Here is a 23,501-nt window from a genome sequence, read left to right on the forward strand (position 1 = left end):
GGAGCACCTTGTGTTTTCTTGGTAAGGAAACTGCTTCAGTGACCTGTAGGGTTTCATCATTACCATCATAAGGTAACAAGAAGTATACAAATGTGGAGTTTACTGTACCAGTGAGAATGGCCAGGACTTGCCAGAGGATGGACCCAAGGTGAACCCTCTCCTTTCCCTCGTTCCTCCCACCCTTTCTGGTTAACTGAATGTCACAGTAGGCATTTCCATCCGTGTGGTCCACTTTGAGCCACTTTAAAGAATCCTTTGAATGATCTGGGAAGGCCATCTCAGCTCTCTGTCTAGCCTATGCATAAATCACCTCTTAGGAACTAATATTTCCCACTGCGTTCAGTTATTGAGTCAAAGGATTAAGCAAAACTTTTGAGGGGTGAATGACTTCGATGAACATGCTTGTGCTCCCTGACAGCACTGGTGTCTGAGCAGAGTAGTATGGTGGCTTAGCCTCTTCTAGAGGAAGGATATGCTGTCAAGGCTGTCGACCCTGTGTCTAGAGCAGGGCAGCCAGGAGGGAGGGAGGTGTGTCCAAGAGAAGACTAAGATCCAGGTGACCCGTGAGGGCCTTCTGGCTCCTCAGTGGACAACACCTGGGCCCTGGAGCAGTCCCCTTGGACTTCAGTTCCCAGCTCTGCCCTTTTCTTTTTAAATGAAACATAGTATTTATATGTATCATGTAAAATGATCAAATCTGAGTGGTTAGCATTTCTATCTCCTCAAGCATTTATCATTTGTCTGTGTTCAAAATCTTTGGATAAGTAAGTAGTAGACTTAATTGTTATAGAATGCCAAAGCTAGTTCCTCCTGCCTAACTGTAGTTTGCTGTCTTCTGCAATGCCCTTTGTGTCCTCCCTCCCCTCTCCTTCCCAGGCTCCACTGGCCTCTATTCTACTCTTTATGAGATCAGTTATTTAGAATGAAGCACATCTTCATCCATTCACCCATCAGTGGACACCCTGGTTGATTCTGTCTTGGCTATAGTAAAGATAATAAAGTAAGTATCTCTTTTATGTGCTAATTTCATTTCCTTTGGCTACAAATCCAGCGGTAGAATCACCAAATGATGTGGTGGTGGTTGTTTGGTTGGTTTTTTTTTTTCTGAACCTTCATATTATTTTCACAGTGACTGTACTAAACTATCCCCCACACACAGTGTGTGGGAGCCCCCTTCTTCCCACAGTGTGTGGGAGCCGCCTTCTTGACTTCACCAGCATTTCACTGTTCTGTCCGATCATAGCCATTCACACTAGGTGAGATGATGATCTCATTGTAGTTTCGATAGCACTTCCTTGCCCAGCAGAGAACAGGCTTCCCTCCCCCCCCCCCGTGTGTGTGTGTGTGTGTGTGTGTGTGTGCACGCACGCGCATGCGTGCACACTCACTGATATGTTTTCTTTTAAGAAGTGTCAGATTTGGGTCATTAGCCCAACTCTATATTGTGTCCTTTTTTCTCTCTTGCATGGCTTGGGGTCCTTATGAATTGGGACATTGCCAGCTAGCCCTCCCTCTACCAGTTGTGTCTTCTTAGACAAGTTATTTCACCTATTCTTGCTTCCATGTTCATCCATAACATAGAATGCTTTCATTCTAACATTGTTAGGAGGATTCACTGAGATCCTATATGCAGAACTCTTAAAATATTTCCTGAAGCCACCCATAAAAACTTTATTTGCAGAGCTGGAGAGATGGCTCAGCTGTGAGTAATATTTGTTTTTCTTGAAGAGGCCCCAGGTTCAGTTCCCAGCCAGCACTCACATGATGGCTTCCCACCATCCCTGACTCCATCCCTTGGGTCTGACTCCCTCTTCCGACCTCTGAGGATACCAGGCATGCACGGGTGCATACGCACACATGAAGGCAAAACACCCATACACATAAAATAGATAAATCTAAATTTTTTAGAGTTTAACTCACAGTAGTGTAAAATATTTTATTCTTATTTATGAATATATGAATTGTCACATGTATCCTTTTCCTCATATTTGATACATTATAGAGAGAGATGTAGATGCTGATTAAAATACCAACTCTGTCCTAGGAATTTAACAGCTAACTCTAGCTGAGGATAGAGATTCTAAACAATAGCGTATCTCAAAGACTAGATCTTGCTGTGGTTGATGGATGTATAACCTTCGCTGTCTAAATTTAGGATCTCTGTTGAAGCTGTCCGGCTTCTGAAAATATTACATATTTGTTTTGAAGTCCATATTAGGACATGCTGTTCACTGTTTGGAAAAATTTAATGAACAGTAATTTCTGTGTTGCTCTAAAGAACTTGCAGGTGTGTGGGGAGGTTGGGGCGGGGGATTCTGCTCTTAAATCCCCCTAAAAGGGGACTGGGGACATGGCCCAGTCATCAAAGCACTTCCTTGCCAACACAAAGACCCAAGTCTAATCTCCAGATCCCACATTAGAAAGGCCAGGCATAATGGCACCCAGTTGCAATCCCAGCACTGGGGAGGTGGAGGCAAGCAGATCCCTAGGGCTTCCTGGCCACAGTTCAGTCAAGTATAAGGTAAATTGGTCATTTCACATCTCATCTGCTAATGGCTATGGCTTAGGGTGTGCTGCTCAAAATAAAACAGGGACAGATCTTTGATCTCTTGCTCCTGAAGCTTACACCCTCACTCATCATCAGGATGGGCTGTTGGTCTTCACACACACACACACACACACACACACACACACACACACACACAGACACCAGTGCGTCCAGTGCAATAAACTGAGGCCCAGGTCTGCATATTGCAGAGATACTCATTGGATAGATCCGTCCAGGAACAAGGAGGATGGTGGTGTCCACACAGACCGGCTAGCAAGGCTAATGTACACCAGCTCTCCCTACAGGCAGATCCCAGGGTAGTTCACAACTGTGCTGAAGTGGCTGAAATGGTGGCAAACTGCAGAGTGGCACTGACCTTGGTCATGCTTTGGGTGGTAATTGGACTTTGAGGATGAACTCCCTGAACAATCTGCCACTGTAATTGGCACAAATGGGCCTTTCTTTAGCAGCAGACATTCATGCCTTCTTGCTCCAACTGTTTTTTCTTGAACAAACATATGTATTGTAGCCAATGCAAGGAAAATCCCACTCACCATTTTGATCCGAGCTGCTGCTGTCCAAGAACAATGGCCTAGTGTGTCAGCAGCCTTCGAGAATCTGGGGTCTGTGCCAGAGTCCGGTTGTGTGAGTCTCTTTGGAAGACCCTAAGGCCAGGAAGATGCTCCTGCCACCCCGTGTAACATCAGTAACGATCAGACTTTTCCACTGCCAGTGTAGGCTCCAGCAATAGCTGCAGAGCCAGCACTGAGATGGCCAGATAACACTGCCAAATCAACATGCTGTCTGAATCTTGACATAACCGTGTAGGCCTGCAATCCCAGATACTCAGGAGGCTGAGACAGGAAGATTGCAAGTTGGAATTTGCAGCCTGGGCTACAAAGCAAGCTCAAGGACAACTGAGCAACTTTGTAAGATCTTGTCTCAAAAACAAAAATAAAATAGTAACAATAGGGGCCAGGGGATATACTTGGTGGTAGGGAGCTGGTTTAACATGTAAGGTTCTGGACTCTGTTCTTAACACCAGGGAAAAAGGAAAGAAAGAAAGGGGAGGAGGAAGGGAGGGAGAATAAAACTTTAACTATCTCTTCTCCTATGGGATGACCCTTCTGTAACCTCATGGGCACAAGGAAGGACTCTCCTCTTCACTGAGCATCCACCACTCGGGTGAGAGAGATGGATTCCCCTCAGGTGCTAGACACTTGGCATCTCTGGTCTTGCTGACCTCACTCGTTCAGTAGCTGAGGAACCCATCAGCGTTAGACTGCACAGAGTTGAACTAAACAGTCCTTGGGCTCACAGTGGTTACTGCCTGATAGAAAGGGAAAGGCTATTATTTTGCTAGAAGAAACTGGGGTTGGAACAAAACTCCACAGCCTCTTCTGAAGGAGAAGCAGCTGGCAAAGGGTGGAGTGGCCGCCCAGCCGTGAAGACTGACTGTCCTCCCTCCTGTGCCAGACCGTCTTCCTATAGGAAGCTTAATCTGTGGTTCGACTTAAAATCTGAGGAAACATCTGGAATATTAGTTTTCAACCACATTTCAGACACGGAAAGTGGAGCCTAAGGAATAGCCCAGTTGGCTCCTCTCTAGGAGTGGGTAAGAGTAGAAAAGAATTGCTGATCTCAAGCATTTTGTTACCAGAATAACCCCACAGGAGAGGCCTGGCTGAGCTGGGATTTGTGTGGGCCAGACAGTGTGGGGGATTTATTTCCGAGGCTGGAGGACAGCTCTTGGATTCCAGTGCCTCTCACTCAGCATCCTCCCTGGAGGCCTGCTTGCTGGAGAGGCCCTGCACTGGGGCGATGACTTCCTGCGAAGCACCTCAGAGCTGAGGCGGTTAACGAGAAAACAAGCAGCGGCCTCTGGCTACAAACCTCAGGGTTTGGGTTCCGGGGCCCAGGATAAAAATACACAGCTGGGAAGGCAAGCTCCCAATTAAGTGGAAGAGCTCAGGCAAGAGAGGTTCCAAGGCAGGGTAGCCTGCGACCACATTCGGCCCTCTGTCTCCTTGAGCTGCCCCGCTCTCCCTGCCCCAGGCCAGCCCCAGAATCCTGTAGGGAAGTCAGCTGGCAGCACAAAGCCAATCCCCCTTTCCATTCAAAGAAAAGCCTGCTGATTTATCTCTCTTGGCATCTCAGAATAGGGTATCAAAACGTGAAGGCTTCTCAAGAATCATCTGTTGTGGTCCAGCTCCTCATGCTTTGATGCTGTGGAAACTGAGGGCTACTCAGGGCAAGCGGCTAGAACAGCATAGCCTTGTCCATTAGCGGCAGAGAGGACATCAAATTTCATCACCCTCCACCTTCTCCCCTTTCATACTAACCAGTTGGCACCCCTGCTGCCTCTGATACCTCCCACCCCCACCCCAGGCAAAAGAGCTCTCCTCAGCCCTCTTCTGAAAGAAAAGATACTAAGGCTGAGATACTAAGGGGAGGTAGGGCCTACACAGTTGCCAAGAGCACATGCCAGGCAGGCAGCCACAGAATCCCCATGAGCAGGCTGGGCCTCCCATCGTCCGACCACACTCCCTCTCTAAGAACATGTGGGAGGACCCAGTTTGGTCTCCTCTGAGCCACGGGCCTGGAGCAGTCATCTTAATAGCTCTATGGCTCCTGGTTCCTCCTGCCTTCTACCACTGCCTAGGACATTGACACAGCTATAGTGGCAGCGTTGAGCCTTGCCAAGAGAAGCCCAATAGTTACTCTCAGACTCCAGTTCTTGCCAAGCCTGAAATAGTAATTGCCTGAAGGGTTCCAAAAAGCTGGGTTTTATCTGCAGCAGAGACTTAGCAAATCAAAACACAGGTCTTATCTCTGTAGTCTCTCTTCTCTGTTGTGTGGTCTTCTAAATGAAAAATGTTACTTAATTGCCTGAAACAGCTGGCCTGATGTTTAATTGCTTCAGCTTGCTAACCTGATATTCAGGACCAATAAATTGTGGACAGGGAGGAGATAATCCTTGTCACACACCATCCTCATCCAGGTTTCCTTTAGGAGACATTACTGATTTGAGCCACTATTGGGGGGTGGGAGGGGATTCCAGATGCAAACACTGTCAGAAGCCACCACATCTGTCTGCTGCTGTTGGACCTCTGCTTCCTTCTGCTAGGACATGACTGTAATCCTCTCTCAAGCATCCCAGTGCTGCCCTTCGGCACTCCTGCTCCAACTGTGCAGCCTCAGCTCTCACCTCAGTTCCTGGGCTTCCCAGAGAGCAAAGGAACCCATAGGAAAGGTGGTCTAGTGCCACCTGTTAATGGCAAAGCAGGAATCCAAGCCCCCAACTCCGAGGTTCCTGTGCAGCCTGCACACTAACATTCTGCAGCTTCCCCTCAGCCCTCTCTCACATGGAGCCTGTGTTCTTCCCACAACTCTGCTTGGTACCCCATGCCTTTGCTCACACCAATTCCTAGGATTTCCCTTGCCATGTCCTGGACCTCACCTTCTCTTCCACTGCCACTTGCCACCTGCTTGTCCTTCATGTGTCACCCTAAGCAGCACCACTTTGGTGCCACCTTCTTAGTCACAGATGATCCCACAGAACCTCTCATCGACCCCCATGGCCTATCCTGTGTGTCCCTTCTTCTGTGACTACTAGGCTCGGGTTTCTCCTTTTAATTTGCCATCCTCTGCTCCCTAGGGTAATGTCTTATCCAGAGCACCACAGCTCCTTGCCTGGGTCTTGACCTCCTTGTACCAGGAAGCCATGTGACCTTGTGTATGTATGTCTTTTCTCTCCACTCCGGTGGGAGGTACACTTTGAAGGTCTCAGCTGCCTTTCTGAGAGCAGCAGAAAGCATGAAAATAAGGCTGCTCTTAGAGCTGTACCTCATTGGTTTCTGAGAAGGAAGAGACATGAATAGAAGAGGCTGCAGCCCCTTCTCTCCCCAGCATCTTATCTGCTCAAACTGGCATGCAAGGCTCCATGCCGGGCTAGGCTCCTCTGGTAATGTTCCCTGTAAGGCAAAATGTGTTCAATCGATTTGCACAAGAAGCCAACTCTGACGACTGCTGGCCCTTTTATGAAACTGCTATCACATGATCCAAAATTCCTTTTTCTATCCAAGACTCTGGTAATACTGGTATAGTTTGGGAATCCTTCTACAGTTCTGAAGCACGTGTACAACTTCTTTTCACTGCTTTGTGTTCTTAAATATTCTGAGTCCCCTTTTCTTTGTTTGGGGCTGCAGTCAAGCCTCCAGAGTTTTAGAATTAGAGGAATACCTTACCTCACTCCACTAGTTTGGTTTGACACAGAGCTATATAGACCAGGATGGCTTCAAGCTTTTGGCAATTCTCCTGCCTCAACCTTCTGAGCACTAGGATTATAGACATATGTACCACCATATCTTGGAGAATTCTAATTATCGAAAGACTATTGTCTTATCTCTGAATCTAATTTATTTAAAAAAAAACTGAGCATGCTAGTGCATACCTGCATTCCAGAACTAAATCATGAGTTCATGGCTAGCCTGGGATCCAGCATAAGACCCTGTCTCAAAAGTAAATGACCTGTTCTACATAGGGTGTTCTAGGACAGCCAGGGCACATAAACAGACCCTGTCTAGATTGATGAAAGGATGGATGGATGGATGGATATGGATGGGTGGGTGGGTGGATATGGATAGGTGGATGGGTGGATGGATGGATGGATGGATATGGATGGGTGGGTGGGTGGATGATGGCTGGATATGGATGGGTGGATGGGTGAGTGGGTGGATGGATAGGGGGGCAGGCAGGCAGACATATTCAGGAAAAATGCATCTATATAGACGCTTAAAGACTTTACTTCTAGTAATTATTTCCTACATAATGCAACTTAACAACTATTTATATACCGTTCATGCTGTGTTAGATATTAGGCTATGGAGATGTGTGAGTGCACAGGAGGGTATGCAGATTACATGCAAATACTACACTGTGTTATAGAAGAGTCTTGCACAGCACTGATTTTGATATCGTCAGCATTATGTTCCGTTGCCCTGCCTGTCTCCCGCTCCTCACCTATACTTGATTAACTGGTACACATCATTGCCAGGCTTCTATGAGAAAGGCTCTGATCCCTGTCTTCCTTGGCCTTTCCAGAAACCCACCCACGTAGCACCATCTCCCTCTCCCCTTGTCCACTGCAGCCACACTCTCCCCTAGATGGCAGACAGAGACTTCATTGGTGACCCGTGGCATTAATAAGGGGTACACACCTCAAGAGCACATTGAACCACAGACTGTGGGACAGTTCCCATCCCCTGACCCCATGGTAAGGGCCAGTTTGGACTTCTGCTCTGGGGACATATGCTATTTCTAGCCAGAGACGTCCACCTGCAGCCTTCTGCTCATCTCAGCATTTTCACCCCGTTATTAGAGTCCAGCTGCAGTGTCTTTGAAGTCCGTCCCATCATGTTAAATGTTAACCATCATTCCCTTGGCCCAGGCTGGACAGTGCATTCCTTGCTGTTGGCATGATAATCACCACAGCTAGATTGGTTGTGTTCTAGCTGACCACCTCAGCACAGAAAGAGCTTTGTACCAGGCATCCTGAAACCTGGGTCTTGACCTGCTTGTACAGGGGAGCCGTGTGACCTTGTGTATGTCTTTTCTCTCCTCCAGTCCTCATTGTCTTGCACTGTGAAGGGCTGTATAGGGGCTTACAGAGCTCTGAAACTGTTGCATATGTAAGCTGTGGTCCCAAGAGTTAGAGAATACACATTCACTCACAACCCCCACGTCTCCCTAAACTCCAGCAGCTTGAGAGGATCTGGGCATGAAAGTGATGCACTGAGAATCAGCTCCTGGGATAGAGTTCCAGTCAAGCATGAACAGAGCCTGGTGTGTGATCCCTAACATGTAAAAACAATGTTGGCACTTGACTATAGCCCCAGCGCTTGGTGGCAGAATGAGAAGCATCAGAACTTCAAAGTTATTCTGAATACATAGCCAGTTTAAGGTCAGGCTGAGCTACAGGAGACTTGGAGAGACAGGTAGGAAAAAGGACCTTATAAACACTTGAACTTGTAACCCTTAGCTTCTGGTTCTTTACAGTGGGCACGCCAGCAGTGGTGCTCTGACACCCTACATCAAACTCTTAGTATACTAAGGTGACCTTGGTGCTCACATCTGCAGTCTGGCTTGATAACTCACAATTCTGCTGTATTAGTAAGGAGAATAATCATATCTATTCATTCTACTGTCAGAATGTTGATGCTAGGTTTTCATACTGTCTCTGCCACTAACGATTATAATTAAATAATACGTCAAGTATATTGATCATTTCCTTACACATTTGCTTGATATGCTGCAGTAGCCTTCTGTTGTATCACAAGATTAAAATCAAAAGTTTGCCAAGCCATCTAAGATCCTTTAAGAGATTTTTTTTTTCTGAATAAACCACACTTTTTTTTTTTGATGGTTTGTCATTTTGACATTGACTAGAGTAATTTCTCTTTCCTCCCTAGTACAATACTGTATTTAGCCTTTGCTCAGACTAATGACATTAGAGGGGGACATGGGATGACTCTCTGACGGCAGATTTAAAGGTTCCTTCTCTCTGCAGAACCTCACAGCTTTTCAGAGAGCAGTCGGGTTTCCTTTTCCTGTGCACTTATTATACCAATTTTCTAGTGGGTTTTGAATGTGGGTCTTTCACTCTCAAGCCCTGTCTTTCTTCTTCATCTGATAAACTATTCCTAGAGGGCTGCGTTATGAACCAAAAAGTCTCAAGTTCCCCAACTCATCCCCTAGGTTCCTAGCAGGGAGTGCTGCCGAAAGAATTTATTTAACGATAAATTTTCCAGCCCGTTTCTCTTCAGTTTTCTTAAGTCACAAAACATTTACTGACTTTAATGACAAGACCCAGAGGGTGCAATTAGACTTTTTGAGTATTTGTTTTGGATGTTTCTTATGTTTTCTTAATTGGCAAAGAGGGTTTCCTCAGTGCCTGAAACCCATGTTATCAGCTCTTCAGCCATAATAGCCATATATCACATGTTTAAATGTTTTAGCCTTCATGCAAAGCTCAGATGATCCTCAATGAGAGCTGGGTTGTGGGAAAAGAGGTTCAGAGAATTTCAGATATTTTTTAATATCATACAGTTAGTAAATAGTAACTAACGCTGAGGCTAGAACTCACGTCTTCTGAGTCTTTAACCTGGTTCTTTTTAGTCCGTCTCCCACTTCCATGATTCTTACAAACATAATTAAAGCCATATCTCTTATTTCTGACTTCCCTTTTCCCTTCTATTTTTAAAAATCAGATCCTTAGGCTTGGTATTTTTATTATTTTTACATTATTTATATGTGTCACGGTGCTGTATGTATCCCACCTCAGAGCTTGATTGTGGGTCTGGACTGGGAGGAAATGTGTGCACCAAAACAGGACTGGTAAGTGGTGGAGGTCCCTGAGAAGAGGAAGGTCAGGGGCTGTGACCCGGAAGTGCTTTCCTCCTCAAGGCTGTCTGGATAGCCCTGCAAGCCAAGGGGCTCTTTGTGTCCTTATTCCTCTGCCTTCAGGGAGCCTGGCTCTGTCAACTGTCACTTAGGTTGATATTTGGTCCCTGTCATCAGGAATTGTTCACACTGGAAGAAGCTGTAGCCTTGTGACAAATGGCCACTGCCCTGGACTCTAAGATTAGAGTCTCTCTACACTGGCACACACTTGAGCTGTGAGACAAGAGAAAAGCTTTTGGAAAACCCTGGAGGCCTGGACTTGAGTGCCTCAGACTCTGTGACCTCAGGGCGTTCTTTGATCTCCTAGCTGCAGCTTACTCTCATCCTAGATGAGACGCAATGTGGACAGCTGTACCAACCACCACTCACGTCTTCAGGTTTTATTCTGAAGTGAGAATGAGCTCTTGTGTGGTGGCAGTTTGCGATTGCTGAAGTTGGCAGACCCATTCTGTGTAACTGCGAGGCTCTAGGCGTCTAGACTCCTCCCTCCATATTCCCATGTTGGGCTCTAACACAGGACTGGATGCACTCTAGGCCAGAGCCCCACCATTGGGCTACTCCCTCAGCCTGGGGCGGTTTCACACAGACTGCCAAACTGAGCAGTTCTTAAGATCAGAAAGAATTCCTTTGTCTCCTCACAGGAGTGAGGAGACGTGTTACTGATTGTGGTTCCCACCCATCCGGCCAAGCCTCCACCATCTTCTTAGGAGTGAAATTGTACTTTGGCCACTATTCGGCTGTGACAGTTCTTTAGAACTGAGGCTTGGCCAAGAACACGGGCTCACTTTCCCTCCCACTCCCCGTTCCTTTCCTTCCCTCCTCCTGCCTCTACTTCATTTCAAACAAATGAGTTGTGTTTGTGGGTTTTTTAATGAGGTTTTTCCAGCCTCTTGGGTTTTTTGTCCTTGACCATAAAGAACACCCAGTTACTCAAAGCTGGAAATAAATTTGGCCAGAAGTAAGCATTGGTGCTGGTATTTTTAAACGTCTTTTTTCAAAGGGGAGGGGGGACCATGGAAGTAATGGGGAATGTGCTGTCACAGAATGAGTATTTGTTTTCTGATCTCTGGGTGATGACTTCGTATCTTTTCTTGAAAACAAGGCGCCTGCCTTCTTTTTAGGGAGAATTGTAGCTATTTTGATGCTTTGAAAGTGCCACAGTTAATTTGATTGAGCTGCTAAACACTTGGCTTTGAAAAACGGAGAGAAAGAGAGGATAATGGTCACATGGACTTAGCATCACAGGGGGAGACTAACTGTGACCCACAGCCTTTCAGACAGCTGATGACCATGGGCCAGATTGTTCACTTTACAAAGGAGAGTCTTTTAAAGATGAGAAGACTTTTGTCTAGAGCCTAAACTCCCCAGGGGGAAGAACTCATTTATAACCCATTCTGATGATTCTTTTCCTCCTAAATCTCACCAGTTCACTATGCAGCCTTGGGCTACACCATGGAAATATGGAGCCGTGAAGAACTGGCATGGGGGACCTAGCCCTGGTTGAGGATCTGACCTTACACAGAAAGCTGCCCCATCCCAGCAGTGAGCCTGACCTTACTTTTCTCCGCTGAAAACTGAAACAGGGAGATTGATTTGGAAGAAAAGGTTAATTGGTGATGTCAAAATGCCTTGAGAAGCAGCATAGATACTCTCCAAGTTACAGTCTTACGGGCGTGCAGGATTGATGATGAGTGTGGAGGGGAATTGGTGACCAAGCCCTCCCTCCCCCCAGCTTTCTGCCATGTGGCATCTCCATCTCCGGATTCCCCCTTTCTCCCAGGACTCAGATTATTCATTCCTAGTGCCAAGGCTGTGATCCACCTGACTGCGGTGCCGCCCTGTTCATGGGCCGCCCAGCTAGTAAGGCAACCCCGCACTCATGGAGGAGCTCCCATGTGCTGGGTGGGTTTCCCCCTCCTCTTTCTGAGGCACTTTTCCATTTTCATCTGTATAGGAAAGACAGACCCTAGTGTCCGCAAGGTGAAGAGCTTCCCTTCACCCTAGCTTCCAGAGCAGTGGGCACAGGCTCAATACTCAGATGCTCAGAACAGTGGAGAGATGGATATGAGAAGGCCCAGCCTCCTCCACTGTACACATCAGCAGATCTCAAGCCCACAACTGACATGAGAACTGACCACAGAGAAAATTAGAATAGATAATTAGCTATTAATTCCAGAATATTTTCCTTCTGGTGTATCTCTTGCTTAAAAAAGAAATCAAAACTAGGGGCTGGAGATGATAGTTACCACAGTTTGAATTCCCAGAATCCTTTCATGGCACCAGGGCATCTCATGCTTGCTTCTGGCCTCCACAACACCAGGCATACACATGGTGCACATATGTAAGCACATGAAGGCAAAATACACACACATAAAATAAAAGTAAAACTGAGAGAGACAGAGTAGCTCATGCCTGTAATGAGAGCACTTGGGAGCCTGAGACAGGAAAATGGCCATGAGTTCAAAGCCAGCCTGGGCTACAGAGTAAAACTGTTTCAAAACAGAATTAGTTAATTAATCAACTAAAACCTGAGTGGAATATCTCCCAAAGGAGGGCAGCCTTTAGACAGTAACAGTGAGAACTAGCCTGGAGTCCTGCCCTGTGCTGACCAGTCAGGTCTGTGGCCTCCATTAACCACAGCCTCTTCCTCATCTCTTTTGCCTCTTTTATGAAGGTAGGGTTTTGATGGCATGTTCTCTAGAGTTTTCTGTATTCAAAAGTCTGTTCTACATATTTCAAAGCAGAACTTCTTGAGAAGAAATAGAAGAACATTAAAAAGGCATGAAGTCCTGGGTCGGCCTCCACCATGATCCCAGCCTGCAGGCACACACCTGTAATCTCAGTACTATGTCGTTGTCACATTTAGGCTGGGTTTCTGTGGTCTGTAGAGACCATTACCAAGCACAGTCCCCCCCATACATGCAGCATATGACCCATATCTGTGGAGGCTAGTTCTCATGTTCTACCCCAACCCACTCATGCTTGGGACCGCTTCTCGGCAACATTGCCCCAGGATTGTGATCCTTCCCCAGCAGACCTGCACTGGCTCAGTGGCAGGCACATTTCACTGATTCTTACCATACGCACGGGGCTATGTCCAATTGGGCAAATTTGACCAGCAGGGAGCACTGATATGTGGCCCCAGCAAGGAACTTAAAGTGACAAGGGTTTTCTTCTTTCCTCAGAAAATGTCTGGCTAAATTCCAGAAGTACCAGCTTAACCATGATGGCATGCTGGTTCCACAAACAGGGTCTCCCAAGGAGGTAACTTTGAAGGGTGTCTGTTTCCTCTCTGACAGGTAGGCCCTAGAGGCTATCATTTGGACCCAGTTGCCATGAATGCCTCTCTCACGAAAAGTTCAGTGTGGGGAAATATCTTAGCAATATCTAAAAGTATGGTAAGTTCAGCACCCGTCTCGTGTCTCTTGGTACTGCTGTGTGATACAGCTGTGCTCAGACAGTGGGAGGGGGAGGGGGTAAAGCACGGTATTTATGTGAGCCTATAAATAAGCATAATTACAAATCGTGTGAAATAGTGTCAAGCAAAACATGTCCATGCAGTCTGAAGGGGATGCTGGGAAATTTCTCTGAGGAGGTGGCATGCCAGGAACAGGATACAGTGGTAACAGAAATTAAATGGTCCAGAAGCGTCTGTGTTTGGAGCAGGTCACCCAAGAGACAGTTGCAGGGGCTGAACAGTGGGGGCTCTCTGATCACCTGGATCTCACTGTTGTGTTTTGTTTTGCTTTGCTTTGCTTTGCTTTGCTTTGCTTTGCTTTGCTTTGTTTTGTTTTGTTTTGTTTTGTTTTGTTTTGTTTTGTTTTGTTTTGTTTTGTTTAGATAGAGTCTTTCATGGTTACCCAGGCCAGCCTTGAATTCACTATGTAGCCCAGCTAGCCTCAAGCTTTCAACACTCCTTCTACCTTGGTCGCCTAAAGCGTAAGGCACTGGATCTTACACTAAGAACAAGGAGGTGGATTCTCTTATCTGAAGATGATGTGGACAGTCTTAATGGGTTTTAAAGATTAGAGGGGCTGGGGATTTAGCTCAGTGGTAGAGCGCTTACCTAGGAAGCACAAGGCCCTGGGTTCGGTCCCCAGCTCCGAAAAAAAAAAAAAAGAACCAAAAAAAAAAAAAAAAAGATTAGTGACAGCATGACAGAGGACTCAGAAGTCCAGCAGAAAGGATGATAGAGAGGCCTAGACTGGTATCACCAAGTGATAGAAGCCAATGGACATGAAGACACTGAGAGGAGATACCTGCATGGCAGGGGAGGAGGTATTAAGGGTGGTCCTCTTCATGCACTGACAGTTGCCAGTGGAGGTGAAGTGGTGAAGCCACAGTTGGATCCAAGGGTCTGCAGAACAGCAGAGGCATTTGGACTAGGTGTTTCCTTAGGGAGGAAGACAATAAAAAGATGATTATTTCTAGTGCTCTGGAGGATTGGATGACATGGGAAACCCTGACTTAATAGATATAGTTGTATGTGTATATACACACACACACATACACACACACACACACACACACACACACACACACACACACACACAGAGTAATGAGACTGCAAAGTCAAGGAGATGTTTACCAATTCGATTATTACAAATCTGTTATGTTTGCAAGTGTGGTGAGGCAGTATTATAGGGGAAGGTCTCATGGAGGAAGCCCCAAGGGACCTGTAGCAGATTGGCTGATTTGGTGATGAAGCCAAAATCAGCATTCCTTCCCCACAGGCCTCTACAGCCCTACCCTGAAGAGGCCCCCACTCTTCCTAGTTACCCCAGTAACACATGCCAAGGAGCCTAGAGGGAAGAAACCCAACTGCTAATACCAGCATTACCACTGCTCATAGCCTGACTGGGAAAAAACTATGCTCATATAGTGTGTGTCCCTCCCCCGACTCTCTCCCACCTCCACCCCCCACCCACCCATTCTGGGTGGTGATGCTTGTTTTTTGCCAGTTTTAACACCTTATAACCATGGAGAGATGAATCTGCCATTTCCTGTGGGCCCCTCTTGGCTAAAATTGAACACTGAGTTCAGGGAGTGGACAGGGCCTAGGACCATGCTGGGCGTGTAGCACAACACTACCTGTTGGCTCCTGAGTCCTTGTAAACTTACTGTATGTGCTGAGGGTCACAGCAGGACAAGGCCGGGGAAGAACTCATCAAATGGTAGCCATCTTAGAACAACAAAGGCTTTGGATAGGGGAAACTTGGGGTGAGAAGTAAGAGATGGTCTCTTGGAGAGATCTCCAAGGGTGCTTGCCAACCCTGGGAGATGCACTGTCATGAGGTGTACGGCCACCCCTGTCACCTGTTTCATCCAGGATGCCCCATTCTCTGTTACAGAGTCTGCAAGGTGTGGACACTGATAATTCTGAAAGTCCCCTGGAGGAGTTGGAAAGTAGCCACAATTTCCCATGCCTTATTCCAGAGAGCCCTAACTGCCCACCTGGGCAGAGCAGGTTACCTGGGGTAAGCCTATCTTAAGACGAGGAAAGAGCCAAACAATGTAGCCCTTTTTACCTCCTGCTCTAGAGATGAGGGCAAGAGAGAATCCCTGTGAAGAAAGCCAGTGCTGAACGAGCATGTCTCGGCAACATCAACTCAGCCTGCCGAGGGCACCCACTGTGGCGCATGGCCATACAGCAGGTGTGCAGCTTATACTTGTTGGCTCAAGGTGTCCCCCCTTCTACACTCTCGGCCCCTCACCAGGGCTGACAGAAGGGTTGTCTGCCTATAATTAAGCATATGGGTTTGGGTGGTGTGCTTTCTGGTCTGTCCCAAACCAACCTTTTCCATGTATCGCCCTGCACTGTCCGCTTGGTTGCATGTTTGGGCTAATCTTTTCCATATGTAAGTCTGGCTTGGCATGTGGGTCCTGACCTCCCATGAGCAGGAAGAGGCTGCCTCAGACAAGTGTGGAGTCAGGGTAGCCACCCATCATCCCACTGATGCTTGAGCCAAGCCTCTGGCCACTCTTTGCAGGGGAAATCTGCCTCTTCCCACCTCTGTTGCCAAAAGGCTCTGTGGAGGAACACCCAGGTGGTCTCCCCTTGGCCCTTTGTGGGCATGAGAAGTTGTTGCTTGAACAGATCCTGCCTAGGAATCTGCTTCTAGCACAGTATGGCTAAGGTCTACTCTTAGGTAAGGTAACTCTTAAACCAGGAAGGAACTTCCTGATCAAACCACAAGCTCCTCTTCCTCCTCCTCTTCCTCCTCCTCCTCCGGAATTCCTGCTTGCCACGTTGGTGAGGGACAGAGAGGTCATTGGCAGCTTCTATGGCAACACACTGAAAGGAGTTGTGGCAGAGGCCTTTGTGTTCATGCTGATCTCCACCTGCAATATTTTATTTTATTTTATTTTATTTTATTTTATTTTATTTTATTTTTGAGATAGGGTCTAACACTGTGTACCCGGTTGCCCTGGAACTCACTGTGTAGTCAGTTTGCCTTAAACTGTGGCAATCCTCCTGTCTCAGCTTTCTAGGTACTAAGATTATATCCAACTATAATCTTAGCCGAGCTGGCACCGTCTGTCACTGTAGTGAACTGTCCATGACCGAAAGCCAGACCAAGGACAAAATGGAGACATTTTTAAGGGAGATGGGTCCTGCCCCATCATAACCAACAGACACACCCCTCTCACTGCACTCTCTCCCACACCCAATACTTGCACCTTGTGGATTTCACAGTGTTCTCAACTCTCATTGCCTCTCTGAGCCCAGGAGCCCAGGTTTGACCATTCTAATAGCTCTAAAGTTTTAGCAAGTTTCTTGACCCTTCTGTGTCCTTTATTTCCTGCTGGATTGATGAGCCTGAATGCATGAATTCATCAGATTATCCACTCATCCATATTTCTTCAGTGTGTAGTTTGGCAAACCCCCATAGAAGCCTCAGAGACTCAGAAAGGTAATTAGACATAATCTCCAGATGGCCCTGGTCTAACAAGGAAGACAGATGTGTAAACAGAGGCTCAGGGTACAGTAGGAACATCAACAGAGGGCTTCCCTGCACATGTCAACACTGTCTCCCTGGAAAGCCGTTGATAGAAAGAGGATGTGGGGATCAATATTTTATCCTTCAGACTTCAAAGAAAATCATGTAGGGGATATTGCTGAGTTAGACAACAAGAGTCAAATTACAGAGCTTCTGTGAGCCTCAGTTTCTGTACCTGTGAAATGGGATCATATAAGCCTTTAATAGTTAAAATGTAAGGGCAACAACAAATTTAGTCATTGAGCCTTACACATGACAGGTCAAAAGAGGGCAAAGAGCCACAAAGAATACTGTTTTCCATTGCATGTTTGCTAAATATATCAATGAACAAACAAATGTGACAGAGATCGCTAATTGTAACAGCAATTACCATTAATTAGTGCCAGCAGACGCCTGACTCATTCATAGCCTGTGGCTCCTGGGCCCTGAGGCTGTGACTTTCTCTGCACAACCAGTCTTCCTAACCAGGTCAGTCTCTAGGCAGAGAGCCTGAGGCTCCGTCCAGCCCAGAAGCTCAGGCGCAGTTTACCTTGGGACACTCAGAACAAGCAGGCGGTGCCTCTTCCACAGCCCTGCATCTTTTCTGCTCCTCCCTTTTCTCACCCACGTGACACAGGCAAACTCTCCTTCAGGGAGCTCTACTCTGTGACGGACCATCAGAGCAAGTGTTTCTTTCCAGGGGATGGAGGGGACATTCCTCTTTGGCCTAATATGCAGAGTCCTATTCTTCCAGCTGGCCCACAGCTGCCTTTTACCAGCACACTGATATTCTCAGAGCAACTCTTCCTCCCTGTGTCACCCCCAAATACTGGGGTTTAACCCAAGGGTCTAGCACTTCAGGTTTTAAGAATCTCACAGTGGCCCTACTATGCCCCATATCCATCATTCCACCTGGAAAACCGTGACTCAGAAGCAGCCAGTGTGTCCACCCCTGGGCATTTGGATTTACTGGACAGCAGCTATCCGTTGGCCTGCAACTTCTCCTCTGGACATTGACCAGCTTCTCAGAAGAATACCTTTCTGGCCAGGAGCCTTAATTCCCTTCCATGAAGCCTGGCAGCCGCAGGAAGACAGCAGCTTGGGCTGTGCTCCCTTCTCCAAAGTCCACAAACTGCCAAGGCCAGCCCACATCTGGGCTGGGTCGAGAGTGCCCACCTCACCCGGCAGCCTTGTCTCTTCCAGACCCACATCAGACTCTACCTCAAGAAGCTCGGCTGCCTGGCCTATTGGCCTTCTTCCATGCCTGGAGCTCCAGGGGCCTTGCCCCAGCGGTGCAGCTGTGGATCAGGGCCCTGCTCAACTCCCAGCTCCCCGGTTTGCAAAGCAAACTTCAGCCTTTTACTATTTACCTTGGCAAGTCCAGGACCGGATTGATGATCTGTAAAGTGGATTTGTTATTTGGCTGTTTGCTTTGGCAGCTCTTGAAAGCGCTCCACTGATTACAGCCCCAGATGTCATTGCGTACATTACCCTGCTCTATAACGGGCTCTGAACACTTTAATTTAAACTACAAATACTATTAAGCTTTTTGCACCTCTTCTGCCTTTACTTTCCGTGGGTTAAATATCAGGACAGACAGCCTGCGCGCTCTGAAACTTCCTCTTCATCATGCTGGTTAGCCTCCTCCCTTGGAGCACTTGAGGCTCTCCTCCTGCTTTCCATGCCTCCCCCAGAAGTCCTCCTCCCATCTCCATCCCAGCCCAGCTATCCTGGTATCAACTGTGGTAATTTTTACCTACAGTGGGTCTTAGTCTAGTTTGGAAAACACACACCACCCCAGCCCTGTGCACCTTGTATTTTGTGCTGTTACGTCCATTCGCAAGGGTCTTCTGCACCCACTATTCAGTTTAGCATCCCTGACCACTCCTTACAAGCAGGAATACACCACACCATGTTGCCCAACATAAAACGCCCCAGCAGGTGGAAGACAGCTTCATGCCTGCTGCCCTCAAAGCTGGCTCTGTTGCCATTCTTTGTCTTTATTTAAATCCCTCACCTGAGTGGAAGGAGGAGGGAGCCATGGTCAGGTCTTTAAGTAAGGCCATTACTGGTTCATATATCTTGGGGGTTATTGGTAAAGAGTGCTGGTGTCCTGGCTAATGGTGGGACATATGACTCCATGTTCTCCAAGGTAATTGCTTCTTCCTGTTGTAAATAAACCATTAGCCAGGGTCCTCGCCTCAGGAAGCAATTTAAGGCCCAAGGGAGGTGGACAGAGAAGTCAGCTTGCAGCCTCCAGGATGGAAGGCTCACCTCTGCCCACGGAATGCCACTGCCCCAGGACTTCCCCCTGGAGCAGCAGAGGACTCCTAACCATCTCTCTGCCAGTTCTTGGCAGACTCCCTGCTGGCCTTTGATTCGCCAGGCTCTATATGAACTGCTTCCTCTCTGAAGAAGACCACCATTACTTCTAGGGTGAAGATGGCTGAAATCTGGGGGGAGGTGCGTCTCTCTTTATGTTTTCTTCTTTGTTGCTCATTCCTTAAAAGTTCTTCACTATCCAATCTCTTCCCTGACCTGTTTTGGCTTTAAAATGCTCACAGTGTTTGTGGATGAAGCTTGTTATATATGGCACATAGTTTTAAAGACAAAAAAAAAAAAAAGAAATTAAAGTTCACAGCTAACAGAATGCCTATGAATTCTGCCCTCACTTTATACCTGGAGAATTTGGGACGATGTGAAGCGCTGGCCTCAGTCCATTGCCTCTTCAGAGCTAAGACTGAGTTAGCCAGGCCTGGCTGGCTCGGGGCAGCCTCTCCCCTTTTGCACTCAAGCTCTTGTATGTTTGCTCTGCGTTTTGACCTGGGAATCACAGTGTCTTCCCCATGTCTGAGCCCCTCCCCACTAGGCCGAGTCACCCTTGATGTGGTTCTACAATAACTAGCCCTGGACCCAGCTTATTACAGGGGCCCAGTAAGTGGATGTTGGATGAATAGCCATCAGTGCACTCAGGTGGTTCTGATTTTAAAGGACTCTCTTTCCTAGGACAGTCTCTGTCAGGGGCATTCAGGGAGGGGGACATGAACACTTTCCACTTTGAACTATTTCAGACGAGCAGGTTAATCCACTTCGTGAGTTTACTTTAGGATAGAAGTCATTGCAGCCCTTTTTTGGCCAAGGCTCTCATTCTTTTAAACCTTGACTGTAATAAGCAAATTGGGCAGATTAAGGACATACTTAACTGCCAAATGGTGTTCTGAACTGTGTAAAGTTACCCAGGGCTTTATTTTGTTCTTTTTCTTATATAAAAGATCGTGTGGGTTCTCTCTGCTTTTTTTAGCTCTTCCTGTTTTATTGTGTTTGAAGTGTCTTGTGGTGACCTGTTGGGATTGGAGTCTTCCATATGGAAGTGTTTCTTTAACTTTTTAATCATTTCTTTGGGGAAGGAGAAGGTTAGGGGTAGCAGATGTTTCTCTAGCATTGTTGGCTGAGTGGAGGTAGGGCTTTCAGGGTTGAGTCGGGCTCCACCCAGGCTAACGGAGGAGGCCCTTCCCAGGGTAAGAGACTACCATCGCCATATCCCTGGCAAGGGGCGGAGGTTGTGGAGGGGGGAGCATAGCACCTGCCATCCGCACCCTGTGACTTTTCCCTTCCCTGAAGGGTACAGTTTTGCTCTAGGACATTGACGAAGCTGTGTGCCATTATCATCTTCAGAACGGGAAGGCTGACTGGGGCCTTGTCTCTCTCCACCAGGGCTTTCCCATTCCTCTTCACACCACACTTCTCAGCCAGAGGCTAACATCTTGATCTCAAAACAGAACATTGCAAAAACTGGTGTGATTCTCCCATTTCCTCCTGTCCTTTTGTACACTGCCTCCTGGTGTGGTTATTCTGAGGAACTTGCACCAGTCGGTCATCCATAGTGCTTGGCCTGAGCCCACACTCCAGTGGTGGCAGTTACCCCTTTGTCCTTGGTCTGGTTTACTGCCACACTCCTGGTGTCCACCATCCTCCACCTGCAGGGTACCCTAAGAAGCCAGTGAAGGAAAGGCCTGGCTCAGTGAGTAAGAACCAGACACCGGGTCACATCAGATGTGATGGGAGACACAGTCTAAAGCATCTCAGAGTCCTCTGCATCTGGATTCTTTGTCTTTTGTGTAATCCTTAGTTACTATAAAAGTCTCGTTTTCCTGAATGTCACTGTAACTACTCATGTGGCTCAGGCACCTTTGGCTTTCTGATACTGTGCCGTCATCGTCAAAACCAAAGCTTGGCAGGGAAACTTGGGAATCTCAATTCTTGGAGAATGGTATCTCTGATCGTACCTCTGTGACTATACCCAGTTTGGGCTGATCACAGAAATAAAGCAGATTGAGCCTCTTTAGCTCTTCAATGGAAGGCCACCTAGGAATAGCAGGTGCTGCAGGCATAGAGAGGAGATAGGTATAGTATGAGGTAGGTGCGGATTGAAGGAACAGGCAGAGGAGGAGGGGAAGAACACTAGGTAAACATGGAGTCCTGGCAACCTAGTAAAGACTCCACTTTCAGATGCACACATAACCTGCGCATACACCCAGTCAGGTGAGAAACTGCTGCGGGATTTACAAACACAGCAATCAGTCACTTAGGAAGAGTAGATTCAAGAGAGGTAGAGGCAAGAAACTTGGTTGGAATGGATTCAGTGAAAGAAAGGGAAAAGAGAAAGGGAGGAAAAAAATCTTAGCAAAGTCAGCTTTCTCTTTAAAGGAATTTTCATTAGAGGAAGAAGAGACATGAGGCAGTAGCTCATGAAGAGACAAGGAAATGAGGTCAAGACAGCCTCTTTTTATTAATGGAAAGAATACTAGAATATTCATGACCTATTGTCATAGTGGTGGGGCCTAGTGCATCTGTGGAGAGGTCACCAAGGTGGAGAACTGGACCCTAACAAGGAGTGGTAGTAAATGGTATAATCTTATGATACGGGGCTTAAAGTTGGGTCAAAGTAGTAGTAGTAATAGTAGTAGTAGTAGTAGTAGTAGTAGTAGTAGTAGTAGTAGTAGTAGTAGTAGTAGCAGCAGCAGCACCAGCAGCAGCACCAGCAGCAGCACCAGCAGTTGTTGTTGTTTGCTTTGAGATAAGGTCTCTCTATGAAAGCCTTGGTTGTACTCAGTATGTAGACCAGGATAGCCTCTGTGATTCTTCCTGGAACACTGGCCAGGGCCAGTGCTCTACAGAGTAAGTATCATAATGTTTCTAGAAAATGCCACCCAGAACAGCAGACTAAGCCTTCTATTGAACCCACCATTGTATATGGGGCCATGGTGGCCTCTAACAGACATCTGCAGGATTGCCCCTGTTCTCTTTGTACTAATGAACCAACACAATGATGCCCAACTTAACAGGAATGAGATCTAGACATAGTTTCAGGTGACAGGGAAACGCACCTGCTGAGCCTGCAGTGCCAGGGCCCCAGTCTAAGCCCTGATCCTGACTGGCTGGCCCATGGAGTGAAAAGCTCCCTGAATATGAACGTGCACATCAGCCATACCAACTCTTAAAGCGCTGAGACAGGGACCCCAAGCTCAAGACAAGCCTGTGTTACACAGCAATACCCTGTCTCCAACCACAAAACAACTAGAAAAGCTCCCCAGCTGATGGATAGCCTCTCGGGAGAAGTATAGGCTGAGAGGCTCAAGATGTATCTCAGTGGTGGAACACTGGGCAAGGCCCTGTCTCAATCCACAGCACTGCTACAATAGTAACAATTAATAGTTATTACTAATTACTAATATTAGTAACTAATAATAGTAATTGTTGAGTACAAGAAGTACTGATTAAAAGCAATGATGATAGCTCATGCCTACAATCCCAGCACTTTAGATCTGAGGTGGAGGATCACCAGGAGTTTAAGGCTAGCCTGTGCTACAAAATAAAAACAAAATGGAGTACCAGTTGTGCAAGTGCATGCAGAGATTGTGTTCAGCAAATGGATACAAGAGCACCGACATTCCACTTCAGTCCCCTCCTGGTTCTGTGTGATCAGATGTCTCCCCTGACAGATTCTCTTCTCAGCATTATCCACCAGGGACTTGTGATTACCCTCTGTCTAAGTCAAAAGCTGCTTAATTCCTCTAAAAACAGTGCCAGTTGGGCACTCTGCCTAGAAAGAGAAGTGAATCTGTGTCAGTGTGTGTTTTCAGCTCAGCCTCCATGGATGCCTCTCCAGACCACCCCACCCAACCCTTCCCCTTCCACAGGGTTTGGGGGTCTGGGGTACCTGGGTGCTGAAGCAGGTCATTCTACCCTGACTTGGATGCAGGCTCATATGCAGTTGACCAGTTGAAATGTGTGTGTGGAGAAAATTCTTGCTGGGCCGTTAGGCAAGAGTCTGTAATAAGGTTCCTTCTTAAGGTGACTTAAGCTGGACAGCTAGGGGGCAAGTATAGGAAACTGAGGACTGCACTTTTTGGTGTAACCTAGAGGGCCTCACAAGGAGCCCTTCTATAAAGAGCCTGGCGCTCTTTATGAAAGCTCTTTACAAAGCCAGCAAGCCTTCTCTGCTCAAAGGA

General features: G+C 47.1%; 2 protein-coding genes and 1 long non-coding RNA gene across 17 annotated transcripts in view; 2 read left to right on the top strand and 1 right to left on the bottom strand.

Annotated features, from left to right (window-relative positions):
• LOC134480844 (uncharacterized) overlaps positions 1 to 1,747 on the top strand; it is a 52,437-nt gene extending 50,690 nt beyond the window's left edge. The window contains exon 2 of the long non-coding RNA XR_010055718.1: positions 877 to 1,747. This is a non-coding gene — a long non-coding RNA (uncharacterized LOC134480844). The remainder of the gene's footprint in view (positions 1 to 876) is intronic.
• The window catches only part of LOC134480843 (large ribosomal subunit protein eL21-like), a 1,068,210-nt gene that overhangs the window by 493,815 nt on the left and 550,894 nt on the right, over positions 1 to 23,501 (bottom strand). The gene's annotated exons all lie outside the window — the stretch shown is intronic.
• Bcas3 (BCAS3, microtubule associated cell migration factor) overlaps positions 1 to 23,501 on the top strand; it is a 459,409-nt gene that overhangs the window by 390,900 nt on the left and 45,008 nt on the right. The window lies entirely within an intron of this gene.

Source organism: Rattus norvegicus, chromosome 10, assembly GCF_036323735.1.
Source record: "Rattus norvegicus strain BN/NHsdMcwi chromosome 10, GRCr8, whole genome shotgun sequence".
Lineage (NCBI taxonomy): Eukaryota > Metazoa > Chordata > Mammalia > Rodentia > Muridae > Rattus > Rattus norvegicus.